Source organism: Hydra vulgaris, chromosome 01 (genome assembly GCF_038396675.1).
Source record: "Hydra vulgaris chromosome 01, alternate assembly HydraT2T_AEP".
Taxonomy (NCBI): domain Eukaryota; kingdom Metazoa; phylum Cnidaria; class Hydrozoa; order Anthoathecata; family Hydridae; genus Hydra; species Hydra vulgaris.
In genome coordinates, this window is record NC_088920.1 from 14,189,878 (window position 1) to 14,206,508 (window position 16,631).

The window sequence follows — 16,631 nt, forward strand, 5'->3', positions numbered from 1 at the left end:
TATATATATATATATATATATATATATTTATTTACCATAAGTTACATAAGAGTAACAAAATAAGTAAAAACTGGTTTTTCTATTTCCTTATATTTTGTCTCCATCGTTCTTATTTTTTCTAACATCACATATCTTTTGCGCTTCATATCTTTTTTCTACTTTATCTGAATTACAGATCCTAACCTAAAGAGTACATTCACTGTTGGCATACAGAGGAGAAGACATAAATCAATGCTATATCTCTCGCTAACATGTTCTATTTTTTAACTACGCAAGTTGTTTATAGATGTGATGAGGACCATGAATCCAGCTAAGTTAAGTGTAGAGTTAATCACTTTTTTAGCATTGCAGTTTTATTACAATAAATGAAGTAAATTAAAGTATTTAAGTAAGCTATTGCATTCATTTTAAACATGACAGTTTATTACGATAATCTCAGACCGTATAATAGGATAAACACCCGTGATGAATCTGCTCACTTCAATTTTTTTAGATCTTTTTTTTTAAATCATGCTCAGAGTACTAGATTTGACGAAGTCTACTTGCAAGAATTAATGATTTTAAATGATTGTTTGAGCAAATTTGAATCTCCTTTAATTTACCAGGGAAAACATCTGGTAATCTTTCATTTTCAAGATAAACAAGCTCTGCAAAGTAATCAAGTTTAAGGATGTGTGTCGCAATAGGAAGATTCGTTGCTTTGTTAATAAGTTTTCCTGTGTCTTGACAGTCTATTTTAGATAAAGTTATTACATCTAAAGATAAAATTAAATGGCTAAGTGGAATTTTATTGCTAGGAAATGCAAATAATCAAGATTGGTTAGAGCCTTAGTTTCTTCTCTTAAAGTTGAATAACTCTACCATTCCAACCTATAATAACTTTTGATTTTCAATAAAAAATCAATGTATATAAAATGTTGAATTACCATTGAAATCAACAAACATAAATCCTGTCTTAAGGTTGCTTGAATTTCCACTAAATGCTACTAAATAATTAATCATACAGTTGTTCAGCAATATGTTCAGCAGGTGTTTGACCTTCTCTTTCCTCTGAATTATTTACAAAGTATACTAAATATTTTCCTCCTGGCAGACACTGTAATAACCAGATATTAAAAGGCTTTCCTCTCAGTACGGATACTGTAATAACCTTCTTTTATCTCCCTTAGGTAATACTTACATCGTTACAATATAAAGCTGTTTTTGTTTAGCCTCTCTGCAATTAAATAGAGATTAATACTGAACTTAAGGAAAAGGTAAGAAAATGTATAGTGTATGCCCTCTTCCTTACCTTTCATGTTGTTTCTATTTACAGCCCTCTTTTACTCATTGCTTTGATATCTTAATTTTTTTACTATCTAGAACTAGGCTTTTATCAGGTATATGAAAATTTAGGGGACCTGCATCCTTGGCTGCTTTTTTTGATGCAGTGCCTTTTAATGCAATTGTTTTGTTAATTGTTCTAAAAATTAGTTCCGACAAAACATTATGATTATAAAGGTTTTTTTTTTTTACAGGTATAGAACTTGAAGTTAACAACACTGTTTTAACTGGCGGCCATTTTGTCAGCTGTCAAGTGATTTGTGTTAAGTTTGGTTTTGCATTTCAACATGAGTAGACTGACGCCTAAACAACGCTTTCAAATTGTGCAAATTTATTTTGCAAACAATAGTTCTGTTCAAAATATGTATGGAGCACTTCAACAATTTTACGGTCGATATAATCGTCCATCAGAGCAATTAATTTGATTAACTGTGGACTGTTTTCCCGCCACTTTTACTCTACATGATAATACACACCCACAGACGTCGTACCGTACGTACTGAAGAAGCCATTGCTGCTCTAGAGCGTTATGTAAAAGAAGATCCGAATCAGTCTATCCAGCATTGTGCACAGGAATTGGAACTGTGTCCATCTACTTTGTGGAAGACTTTGCGTAAAGATCTTGGTTTGCGTGCTTACAAAATCCAACTCGTGCAAGAATTGAAGCCACGCGATCACCTAGCAAAGCGTACATTCGTTGAATAGGCCCAAAACAAGATTGCCGTCAATCCCTATTTTCATAAGAAAATTTTGTTTAACGATGAAGCTAACTTTTGGTTATATGGCTAGGTCAATAAACAGAACTGCCGTATTTGGAGCAAAGGCAATCTTCAAGTGCATGTTGAGACACCGTTACATCTAGAAAAACTGACTGTTTGGTGTGCTTTATGGGCTGGTGGAATCATTGGTCCGTACCTCTTTAAGAACGATGTTAGCGATTGAACCATAATGTGCAGGAGCTGTGGTTTTAACAAGACGGCACAACATGTCACACAACTCGTGCCACTATCAATTTACTGAAGGAAATGTTTGGTAACCGTGTATTATTGAAATCCGGGCCCGTTAATTGGCCTCCAAGATCATGCGACTTAACGCTGCTTGACTATTTTCTGTGGAGATATGTGAAGTCGCTGGTCTACGCCGATAAACCCAAAACGATCGACTACTTGGAGGACAACATTCGCCGCGTTATTGCTGATATACGGCCACAAATGTTGGAAAAAGTGATTGAAAATTGGATTTCCAAATTAGATTACGTTTGAATCAGCCTTACCTGTCATATACCAGAAATGATATTTAAATTATAATGCCAAAACATTATCTTTCGATTAAAGTCAATTACATGTCATTTTTAAAAAAACACCTTGTTTTGTTTCATTTCAAAGTTCTATACCTCTAAAAAAAAACACCCGCTATTTAAGATACTTAACTGAGAAACCTTTGTATGTCTGGTAAATAATCATTGTCATTATAACCATTGTCAACACAATCTAACTCCTCATCATTTTGAGATAATAAATCAAAATACAGGGCAGTTTCATTTTAACTTTATTTGATTTATACTTCCTTGATTTTATTTTTTTGTCTTGATACTTCTTTTTTATAAACTGGACCTATTTACATTCCACTGTTTAAAACAAACCTGCTGCTACTTAAAGAATTAATATCAATAATAAGAATTTTATTTTCCTAAGAACATTTGCACACAGTATAAAACATCTGGTTGCATCCATTACATGACAATTTTATTAGACCTTTTCGCCTAGCTATTTCAAACAGTTTATCTTAAACCAGTTTATGATCAGAGACTTGCTAAGATGTTCTCTACCTAAGGCCAGGCATATGCCTTTTTCCATTCACATAAAATTCTTTCTTTTCCTTTTTTCATCAGAAAAAATTAATTTAAGCGGATTCATTTTTTGCCATTAAGAGTTTACTGAGCTACATACCTGTTTAAAACTTTGCCTTATTTTTTCGTCATTTTTTTCCATCCTTCTAAGTAGAGACCAAATCTAATAGTGGTCCGATTTGGCTAACATAAACAAAAAGTTGCACAAGTACGTCACTAACACATTTTGAAAATAACTTATTACCCACATATATGGTAAAATGCCTCCTTAGTTTTTATAGTTTATGATGAAATTTCGACATTCTTATTGATACAATTGATGTTTTTTGAGGAATTGAGTTGATCTAGACTGTTTTGAAGCTGATGATGGTAGGAAACTTGGCAAAACGTTGATTAAAAGTTATATTTATAACAAAACTAATATTTTTATGCTAATTAAAATTACCAAAATTAATGATTTATTCAAAGATAAAGGGAATTATTTCTGAGGTTCATATGGTCAAAACATAAGATAATTGGCCAACGGAACCTAAGTTTAAATATTTTTCAAAAGTGACCCACCGTGTATTTATTGAACAATCATTTAAGGTAAGGTTATCTTTTATTTAAAACGGTTATATTATTAAAAAAAACCCGTGAAACCGTAATATTATAAAAATTTAAAACCGCAATATTATAAAATATGAGGGATGATAATAGACTTAAAGTTTATTATTATATGTTTACCAAACGTAATTAAAAACTTGATTTGAATAACCTGAGCATCTATTTTTTGAGTGTGTTTATATATATATATATATATATATATATATATATATATATATATATATATATATATATATATATATATATATATATATATATAGTATATATATATATATATATATATATATATATATATATATATATATATATATATGTATATATATATATATATATATATATATATATATATATATATATATATATATATATATATATATATATATATGTATATATATATATATACGCCGACAAACTTGTAAAAAACTTACATCAACAGCAATTTAATATTGCTGATATAGCTAAACGTACTAATACTTCCAGAAAATTTGTCTACAATATTGCAGATAAAATTAAATTAAGTTTACCAATGAAAAATTGAGCCGGTCAAGAACGTCGAGATGCACTAATTCTACAGAAGACCGCAATATAGTGACACTTGCTAAAAAAAATTGTAATGATTCAAGTAAAAAAATTGCTTTGGAGTTTGATGCTGCAAAAAAAAAACATTATTTTGCAAAAACAGTTTGTTGTCGTTTGTTAAAAAAAGGGTTAAAAAGTTACACACAGAAACGGCGTTGATTTCGAAATAAGGCTCAGAATAAGAAGAGACTCACTTGGTGTAAAAACTGTTTTGATTGGACTCGAAATCAATGGCACAAGTAATATTTAGTGACGAATCAAATTTTGAAGTCGCCTTTCTAATGAAAAAGATTTACCATTTAATTTTACAACAAAAACACAAGGTGGTGGTGGAACTATTTCTGTATGGGGAAGTTTTTATGAAAATGGAATAGGTTTATTATAGTTTTGCGAAGGTCGTTTGGATGCTTCTCGTTATTTAGAAGTTATTGCTGAATTACACGACTATATGGACACTCTTTTTGAATCTGAAGCTGAATTTTTTTATTTTATGCAAGACAACGCACCGTGTTACAAAGCAATAAGAACTCTGGAATGGTTTGCAACGAAGAATATTTAGCTCTTAGAATGGCCACCCACTTCACCAGATGCAAATCCGATCGAAAATCTTTGGTCATATATTGACCAAAACTCGAAAGTTACAACATAGCAACACAAATGACTTAAAGGATGCAATTCAAGACCCTTTTGACAAGACTTCAATTAATCTTTGCATTAAATCGGTAAATTCTTTTCCAGATTGTATTTCTCACATTTTTTGAGCTAAAGGATTCAACATTTCTACATATTAAATCAAATTTTAATGTTTTTCATCTAAAATTAGTAACCTATGTGCTATAATTTTAACCAGGTTTTTTTTCTGTGTTATTCCAAAGTGAACTTTAAAACATGTTAACTTTAAATTTATATTCAACTTTCATTCATTTTTGTAAAAAGTAAAATGTTATTCTTCAGATAAAAAAAAATAATTACAGCTTTTAAGTATTGTTTTTTAGATGGTAATGGTACGTTCTTTAATGAATAGTTGAAATTATGATTTTCCATAACTGTAATTATTTAAAATAACTGAAGATATTAGAGAAGGCTCAACATAAAGGAGCGATAATTATACATAAAGGAGTGATATAAACCATGCAAAACAGTTCACCAGAATTCCTGATAAATCACTCGAAATTATTAACCACACCAGGAAATATTTACTTTTTTCAGAAAATAATATGTGGATTAAAAAGTCGGCGGACCCTTATTTTGATGTCACCATGGGTAGTTTTGACGGAGCCGAATTATACGAACTAGTTGGAATGTATATCTTATACACTATTGCCAAAGAATATGGACTTAATACTACCGGTCTATATAGAGATGATGGTCTTTGCTGCTTCTATAATATCAGTGGTCCTCAATCGGAAAAAATAAAGAAAAATCTAATAAAAGTTTTTAAAGACAATTTTAATCTAAACATCACTATGAGACCAAACTTAAAAACCGTAGACTTTCTAGATATCACATTTAATCTTTCTGAGAACTCTTTTAGACCTTATAGAAAACCAGGAGATGATCCTTTCTACATAAACATTAATTCCAATCATCCACCAAGCATTATTAAATCGATACCAAAAATGATCTCTAATCGCATTAGTAATATATCTTCAAGCAAAGAAGCTTTTGATAGAGCTGCACCATTTTATAATAACGCTCTCAATTCTTGTGGATTCAAAGATAAGATCAATTTCATTCCAAATACTTTTATTCCAGAAATATAAAACAAAATCTCGAAAAAGAAACATTATCTGGTGTAACCCACCTTATTCGCTCAACGTCAGAACAAACGTAGCCAAAACCTTTTGAGTACAATTGATAAATGTTTCCCTAAAGGCCACAAGTTTCACAAACTTTTTAATCGAAACAACTTAAAGGTTAGGTATAGCTGCCTTCCAAACATCAAGAGTATTATTACTTCTCATAACAAAAAGATATTATTTAAATCTCATGAAAATGCCAATCAATTATGCAATTGTCGACAAACCACCTTATGCCCACTCAACGGAAAATGCCTTACAAAAAATCTTATTTATATTTGTAACGTAAAAACTCACCGAGAAGAAGAAGGATATTATTACATTGGGCTTATTGAGAAAACCTTCAAAGACAGATGGTATAAACATAAAAACTCCTTTGTTTATGAAAGTAAGGCCAACTCCACTGAACTTTCAAAATTTGTGTGGGAATGCAAAAATAATACTTTAGAACCTATATTAAAATGGAATATTCTCGATCAAGCAGAGCTTGATTCAAACCTGGTGGTAAATTTTGCAATTTAAGCTTGACAGAAAAATACCACATTATCACATCACCATTAAGTTTGCTTAACAATCGAACCAAGCCTGCGTCAAAATGCCGCCATGAAAATAAATTTCTAATTAAAAAATTTAATGTCATCAAAGCGGACACTCCATAGCATTTTTTGTATATAACTTTTGTCGTTAATTTTTTGTTGTTGTTACATCTGATGATCGCTATTGCGTGAAACTTTAAGTAATGTAAGTAAAATATACAGTCATGGACAAAAGTTTGCGACAACTGCGATTATCGCATATTTTTTAAAGTATTCTACTCTGAAATGCCTTTGGGCTACTTTAGTGCTACAACTTTGTACCAATTTGTGCTAATTGTCAATTAGAGTCTAAAATTGATGTTTACATGTTTATTTTCAGATATAACTGAAATATTTTGGAACATTTAATATTACGGAGACCTTATTTGAAGCAGTACTGGTTAAAATGGTACGCGGTAAAGAACTGACATCTGAAAAGCGAGCTCAGGTCGTTATTTTGTACAAAGAGAACATTTCTATAAGACAGATAGCCAAAAAGCTCGATATTTCACATTACACTGTTGTAGCTACTGTAAAGAGAAATCAAGGGCTGAAAAGTTTTAAATCCCGTTCACGCGCTGGGCGCGTGTAAATATTTATATATATATATATATATATATATATATATATATATATATATATATATATATATATATATATATATATAAATATATATATATGTATATATATATGCTGTGGTGCATGTTTGTACTGCACGTTAGTCCCTAAATAAATCAGTTGATAAAAAAATACATATGTATGTGAAAAATAACACTACTGTTCATGATTATTCCAATGGCATAACTATTTCTAAAAATGCTATTTTTTATTTAACTATTTTTTATGTTTATTTTTGCACCATTAGATAATTTAATAATATTTTGGTTTAAATGCTTTTTTAAAAATTATAAGAGTAATAAAAATGCTAAAATGGGCAAAACTGCATAAAAAATGGACCATCAATGACCAACCCTAAATGCGGACTGTCATGTCAAAATTTTAAATCTTTATTTATAAAATTTGATTGTTTGCCTAGAAAAAAAAAAAGTAATTAAAACTATGATATCTTATTTCGAAAAGTACGACCATTGGATTAACTATGGACGGTAGTATAATATATATGTAGATGAAAAACAACTAAAACTAATAAAGTTATAATTACAGTAAAAGTACTTTTATTTTCAATTTATTGCCGTGATTGAAATTGGTTTTGTTAATTTTTTTGTTTATTTATAATTTTGTTTTTTTTGTTTTTTAGACCCTTGAACAAGAATTTCATCAATTAATGTATTTCATCAAAGTCATTTCTTTATAATCTAATTTCTACATTGTGTATTTTTATATAATGCAAAATGACCTACTTTAATAAAGTTGTTTATTTTTTATACTTATTTGTATTTAATGTTTTAAAAACTAAAGAATTAATCTCTTCTTAAAGGCTTGCCCAAATAACTCGTTATGTTGACAAATTGTGTTATGTAGCTCCGTTTCTCGTCAAATTATTGAGAAGTTAAACATAATAATGATAAAAATAATCTTCTGTCTATGTTTGCAGCGCCTATACAAATTCAAATTTGATAAAAAATACAAAAACTGAAATGATCTGCAACCAGTTTTTAGGAACTTTATTTTAGCAAAGAGCTCTAAAAATTAAACATTTAAGTTATTCTTCAAAGATTTTTTAAATCACTTTTTAGTCATTTTTTAAATCATTTTACTAAAAATCATTTTTAATTTAAAAAAATGAAAATGTTGCTAGAATAACAAAATTATTTTTTAACATGCCTTGTTTTAAATTGAAAGTAATTAGAATTTCGATATATATACATATATATATATATTTATATATATATATATATATATATATATATGTATATATATATATATATATATATATATATATATATATATATATATATATATGTATATATATATATATTTATATATATATATATATATATATATATATATATATATATATATATATATATATATATATATATATATATATATATATATATATATATATATATATGTATATATATATATATATATATATATATATACATATATATATATATATATATATAAATATATATATATATATATATGTATATTAGGGGTGTTCACATAACCACTGGAAAAAAAAAATTTTCTATGATCTGAATGCACACTAGTTAATTTTGTGCCAATTGGCATTAAAGTTTACTGTGTAAAAGATAATTAAAATAAATACTTATGATTTCATCACATTTATAATGAAATATTGATTACATATTTAAAATTATGTTTGCAAATAATATTTAATTTCTCAAGTTGAGTTTAGTTTGGTATCATTTAATTTTAGCTTGTTGCTGAAAATAAGTGAAAAGACAAGTTCTTAAAATTTTCCTTAGACACGTAATTGAATTGCAATATGATTGATGGTCAACCTGAGAAGAACCTATTAAACAATGTCCTTCCAACGATGGTTGATGTTTTAAGAACGTTTTTCCACTATCAAAAAGCATTGAAACAAACAGTTCCATCCAGTGCAAAAGCAACATCTAATGGTTTAGCTCACATCTGGAAAAAGCCAGAATTCCAATGACTTACCAGCCTCATATTGTATCAAAAGTGAAAGCATGTGTTGATGAATATAATTTAATTAAAAAGAATAAAGGAAGAGCTAATTAAAATTGATGAAGATTAAATATTTCTGAAAGACCAAAAGAATGCTCGTATGATGAAGATGGCTAGAGAATATGTAAAATTATCAAAACAAGAAAAGCGAACAGCGTCAACAAGCAGAAACAAAAAGCCAAAAGCGTCAACAAGCAGAAACAAAAAGAAAGCAGAATGAGGAAGAGAGAAGACAAAAAGCAAATGTTGTTCTTACTCCGAGCTGTAGCCACTTTAGTCTTGATTGTAATAGTGATAGCAAAGCAACAGAAGTCAGTGATATTCCTGATGACAATGATCATTATGAAATAGAAATTCCGGTTTATCACAAAAAACTAGTAACCCAATCAACTGACTGTGAACAAAGTCCTGAAAATAAAAAGCCACATATTCTTAATGAAAATTTGTCTTCTCCAGATGTATCATCCACACTTGATCGAACTTGATCACTTTATCTGACTTTATCACACTTGATCATTTTATTTGACCAAAAATTCACTATATTGGCAGCTGCAATTGCTAGAGCAAGTGGAGAGGACAAAAGTACACCATTATCAAGATCAACAGTCCGCCGCAACCGCATCATGCACCGTTCATCAAATGAAAATTATATTCGGCAGAAACTTATATCAAGTGAGAAACAACATATAGTCGTCCACTGGGATGGTAAGATGATGAGAGACAGCACCAACTATGAAAATTCAAAGTCCAATGTTGATAGAATTGCTATTGATGTGACTGGTTGTAATCTGGAGAAAATACTGGCTATTGTAAAGATATCACCTGGCACTGGACTGGCACAAGCAAAAGCAACCTTCCAGTTCCTGACCATATGGAATGTTGCAAATTATATTGTCGGTATGTGTTTTGACACAACAGCGTCAAACACGGGTTCCGAAAATGGTGTGTGCATCTTGCTAGAAAAATTGATAGAGAAAAATCTTCTCTGCTTTGCTTGCCGTCACCATATGCATGAAGTATTTATTGGGGAAAGTTTTGCTTGGACCCAGCAGTGGGCCCAACGTAGCTCTATTTGAAAGATTTCAGAAGTGTTGGCCAAGCATAAATCAAGCCAATTGGCTTATAAGTTGCTGAAGCTGTGGTTCAGCAAGATGGGCGTCATCTAATGGAGCATATTTAAATATGCTCCATTAGATGACGCCCATCTTGCTGAACCACAGCTTCAGCAACTTATATCAGAGGCTGGCTACTTTCTACAGCCTTTCTTATCAGATGACTCTTCGTACTTAACAAGAAAAGACTACAAAGAGATGATCGAGCTGTGCCTTTTAACTTTGGGTTGTCCGTTATCAGACTATATCACCAAGAAGTATCGCTTTCTCATGCCAGGAGCTTATCACATGGCTAGATGGATGGCTAAAGTCATCTATTGTATAAAGATATACCTCTTAAGATATGAATTCAAGCTGACTATGAAAGAACAGAACGACTTGTGCGAATTTTGTATCACTGCTGCTCATATCTATGTACCAGCATGGATTGCCTGTCTAATTGCAAGTGATGCTCCAGCAAATGACCTGATGCTCTTCACAAGAATTAAACAATATTCTGAGATCAACAAGGTCATTTCAAATGCTGCAATGAAGAAGCTTCAAAATCACACTTGGTACCTTGGGTCAGAAATGATTCCACTTTCATTATTTTCTGACAGGGTTTGTGACACAGAAAAAATGTTGATTGTTAAAGCTATGATTCAAAGAGGAGCTGATTGGAGTTTCAGGGGTATAAAGTGTCCAGCAGCAGAATTGAACAAGTTGGAAGAGAAGCAACTTCATAAGCTTATACATCATCATCAACTGCTGCTTTGCAGTCACTTAGTCTCGATGTAACTATTTTATCTGGAACCAATCCAAAGACCTAGGTGGAAATTGCTGAATTTCGTTAAACTAAAGCAATTGTTAAATCTGTAAAAGTTATCAATAACACTGCTGAGCGTTCTGTTGCTCTTATGAGCATATTTAATCAATCCATCGCAAAAACTGAATCTGAAATGCAGAAACTAATACAATTTGTTGAGGACAACAGAAAACGCATTCCAGATTGCCGCAAAAGCATCTTGATGACATATGCCACTGTTGCTACAGACTAAACTTTTGATCTTGTAAATAGTGCAACATTTGATTGATATTTGCATTATTTAAGGATATTTTTGAAAATGATTAATTGTATATCATAGTTATAACTCAAGTTTTTTAAATTCTATTGTTGTTGAAGCGAATGCTGTTAACTCAGTAAATTTTTTTTTTCCTTGAGCAACCTCTAAATATTATCCAAAACACCTAAGATTTTGGACAGAAGTTTTTTTCATCAAAGAAACATTATTCAAAACTGTGCAACATTTTATTCAAAAAATTTTTGTTTGGAAACCCCTAATATATACATATATATATATATATATATATATATATATATATATATATATATATATATATATATATATATATATATATATATATATATATATATATATAAATCAGTGGCGCCACAAGCATATTTTGGTCTTTGAGATAGCTAATTTCCAGATATGGAGTTGACTCCAAACATTAATATGTTTATACTTTGTCAAAAAATTGCGATGATTGGAGCTTGGGAACAGAAAACCCCAAAATTTTGGCCCTTTTCCCCTCCCCTAAACGTGAGAGCAACAAGTTCATGAAATAATTTTTATATTTTTTCAAAATAAACTTACATTTATCGATAAAATTCAAATTTCGTTGTAAAATATTTTAGGGTTCAAAAATTATGAACATATAAAGTGTAAACCCCCTCAATTTGAGGGTGTTGCAAGTTTTAAATTATCGTAATTATTAAACGCTGATAAATATTACTATGAAACTTAAAAATTATGAATGAATATAAGTAAAGTTGAAAATAGCACAATTTAGCAATATAATATAATTTAGCAAATTAGCAATATTTCATCAACTTGTCGCTCTCACGTTTTGCGCAGGAATGGGGCCATAACTTTTGAGCTTTATTGTTCTCAAGCTCCAATTATCGCAATTTTTTGCATTGCATCTTTATTTGAAATAATTACAAACATATTAATGTTTAGAGTTTGCTCCATGTTTGGAAGTTAGCTATCTTAAAGACCAAAAAATCCTTTAGCGCCCCTGTATATAATATATTATGAGTTAACAACAAATGTAAAAATTCACAACTTATTATATTGTCTTTCATAGTTCGTACAAAGGTAAAGGATAATATATAATATAAATTATATATATATATATATATATATATATATATATATATATATATATATATATATATATATATATATATATATGTATATATATATATATATATATATATATATATATATATATATATATAAAAGGTAAATAATAACATTTCAATCGCCAACATGTTTGACGAATGAAAACACTGCACCCTTACAAGGGTGCAGTGTTTTCATTCAAGGAAAAACAAGTGTTTTCATACAAGGAAAAACATTTAATTGCAAAATATAAGAAAAATATCAGTAAATGATTGAGTCACACTACTGGAATAGGGTATCATCTAGAGTAAAAGCAAAATCAAAAAAGAAGCTTCAACTTTTTTTACAAAGAAATCAATTATAGAAATTTATTTGAAAACTAACGACATTGGAAGAATCAAGTTTCGATGCCATTGTTAGAAGTTCTTTCATTAGATCTGCAACTTGTGATATTCCAAAAAATTACATGAAAGCAATCCAGTTAGTTAACGACTTTAAAAACAATTATTTATTTTTTTTGACCATTGAAAATTGCTTTATAATTTACAATGGTTGAGTACACTTCTTTGAAAAATCAAAGTTAGATAAATTTTAATATTTATCGAAAACTACAAATAGTTAAATTAGATTGCAAATAGGATTGCAAACTACATTGGTAAAATTAGAAGTGACGAATCTGAATCAGATACTAAAGTCAGTTTTCTTAATGCTGCCATAAATGAAAACATCCTAATTCCAAAAGTAAAATTGTACACACAATCTGTCATTCACATTTCAGAAAAATTACAAAGTTATTTCAAAAGTCCCTAGTCAAAATATATATTCTCTGAGCAGAAATCAATAAACAGCACGGAAAAGTGTTTTTGCATATCCTTGATTGTAAAGTAAACTAGAATAGTATACTGACAATTTTATACTATTGGCGATAAGTATTTAGACAACATTTTTACTGCTATTAAACCAGTCACTTTGGCGTCAGGGAGTTTTCATTTTTCTTATGAACAGACTGAATGAAATTCTCATATTATCTATTCGAACGAAACTCACATCTGTACATTGCAATGAAGAATACCATTTATAAAATATTTATAGATGAAGGCAGATCAATCCTAAACTTGAACATATTTTTTTGCATTCCGAAATATTTATCTCACATCAAAGAACACGAAGTTTTTAAAATTCCTTTAAAGTCTGTAATTCAAAAAATTATTTTGTCAACTCATTGATTTCACGTTTGGGGTAGTTGTGACCAAAATTTTTAAGGCTATTTTGGTTCTCAAGCTCCAATCATTTAAATTTTTGCAAAGCATCTTCATTTGACATAAGTATAAACTTAAAAATGTTTGAAGTTTGTTCCATGTCTGGAAGTTAGTTATCAAATAAAGCTGGATCCGCCATTGATATATATATATATATAAAAAAAAATATATAATATATATATATATATATATATATATATATATATATATATATATATATATATATATATATATATATATATATATATATATATATATATACCGTCGGCAAACAACCTTATGTATGTGGCAAAATAAAAACTTGCAAAAAGATTTTTTTTTGCTATGAAACAGAAGTAGAAAAAGAAATCACTGAAAGATAAAAGCAAAGAGAGATTTGCAATACTTTATAAAAGTATAGAAAATGAAGAAGGATTAAAATAGTTGAGCGATATTAAGGATTACTGTTTTAAAATATGCTTCATAGCATGTATCATACATGAGTAAAAGTATAGTAAACTTTTAAAGCAAGTAAACTTTTTTCTGCCTCTTCTTTGCTGTCTATTCAGTGAGCTCATTTTCAATAGCAGGAAGTAATTTTAATGATAAAAGAGCTTGTTCTGTCCAAAACTGAAGAGCGACTTTTATTTTTGCATCAAAATGATCCTGAATATCCTGAAATCTTTAATTTTTCCTGAAATCCTTAAATAGTTTTTAATTAAAAATGAAATTTTATTGTAGTTATATAGAAGTATGTCGTTTTTACCTAGGTTTACCTATATATTCTTCATTGACCTGAATGAAAATGATTTTTTGGTTTAGTTTACACAGTTTTTGTCAATTGTTTAAAAAAGTAAAGGTAAAGTAATTGTAGCATTACGACCTAAATTATTATACTTTCGGTCGGAACCGAAACGGAATTCCGGTACATCAAATTTTTTTTACCTATTTCTAACATTGATGGACAATAGCTGATTCTAACCAAAGAATTTCATCTAATAGTGTGTGCATTTTTTTTGATTGGAATACAAAAAAAAAATCATTTTACCCTGCAGTGGCTGATTGAATTGATGACAGGTTTCTTTCACTTGCACTCACCCTCACAACTCAAACTGCAGAAGCATATATATATATATATATATATATATATATATGTATATATATATATATATATTTATATATATATATATATATATATATATATATATATATATATATATATATATATATATATATATATATATATATATATATACTATATATATATATATATATATATATATATATATATATATATATATATACTATATATATATATATATATATATACTTTATATATATATATATATATATATATATATATATATATAAATATATATATATATATATATATATATATATACATATATATATATATATATATATATATATATATATATATATGTATATATATATATATATATATATATATATATATATATATATATATATATATATATATATATACTATATTTCTTATTTATGTAAACATTATCCGTAAGTTTTTAAACATTTTAAACTCAGTTTTTTTGAAGATGAAACGAATTTATTTTATTCTAATGGAGATATCAACCTTTTGTTTAAATTAGTAAACAAGGAACTTTTTAAATCTATCGTAATGGTTTAAGGCAAACAAATTGTCCTTAAATTTAAATAAAACTAAGTAATCTTTTTTTAATAGACTCATTCTCACTATCTTCAAATATAATTTTAAAATGACTTTTATGCATGGTACAATTATTTTTTTTCTTGTTGCGTCCTTTCAATAACTTAGAATATGTTTCAAAAGAATACCAAAATAATTTCTCTAACAGTGCATATATGGCATTTTTGAAATCATATTTGTGCAAGCATTATGGAGAAATAGTTTAAAACATGCCTTTGCTCGAACATTGAACTTTTTAACAAAATCAGGATCCTGGTGAACAGAACGAATACTCCTGTAAAATTTGATATATTGCTTGTTAACAGATATATATATAATTAAATAAAAATTTTAGTAAAATTAATAGTTGATATTCCTGGATTAAACTTAATTAATTTAATAAATTAATTAACTTATTCAATTTACCAAAGATACATAATGCCAATCGTTAAAAAACAGAAACAACAAAAGGTAAGAAATGTACTAAGCCAAATCAGGCCATTCATTGTAGTGTTAAAGAATATGCCTTAATTTTTGTCTTTTTGAGACTGCCATGAAACAACTTGATTCTCAACAAAAACTGTAAGGAAGGTATCTGTATTAGCTTCTACAATCTTGCAGTCGTTTCTAATCATTAACAGATTTTTTGTTCCATCATAATGTTTCTTTTTACTAAAAACAGAAACAAATAGTTGTAGAATTAATGGTTTGAATTTATTACCAGGTTCATCTATTAAGTGAACTTGCTTGCTAAATTTAGGACAGCTGATATTAGGTTGATCAATCTACCAATTTTGTTAAACTCATTGAACAATATTGAATAATACGTTTTAAAAGTAATAACAAAGAGATCCTCATTACTTAATAACTTTATATAATAAATTGAGCATGGTTTTAAATCTCCTTTTATAAATTTTCTGACATCATTTTACAAACAATTTACAGACTCTGGGGCTGTTTATAATAAAATAAATATTTTCCATTTTGTGAACTCCAAGATTTCTTAATTTAATACATAATTCAACTATGATAAAACAATAAATAAAAAAAAAATACATTACACAATTATTAATTAT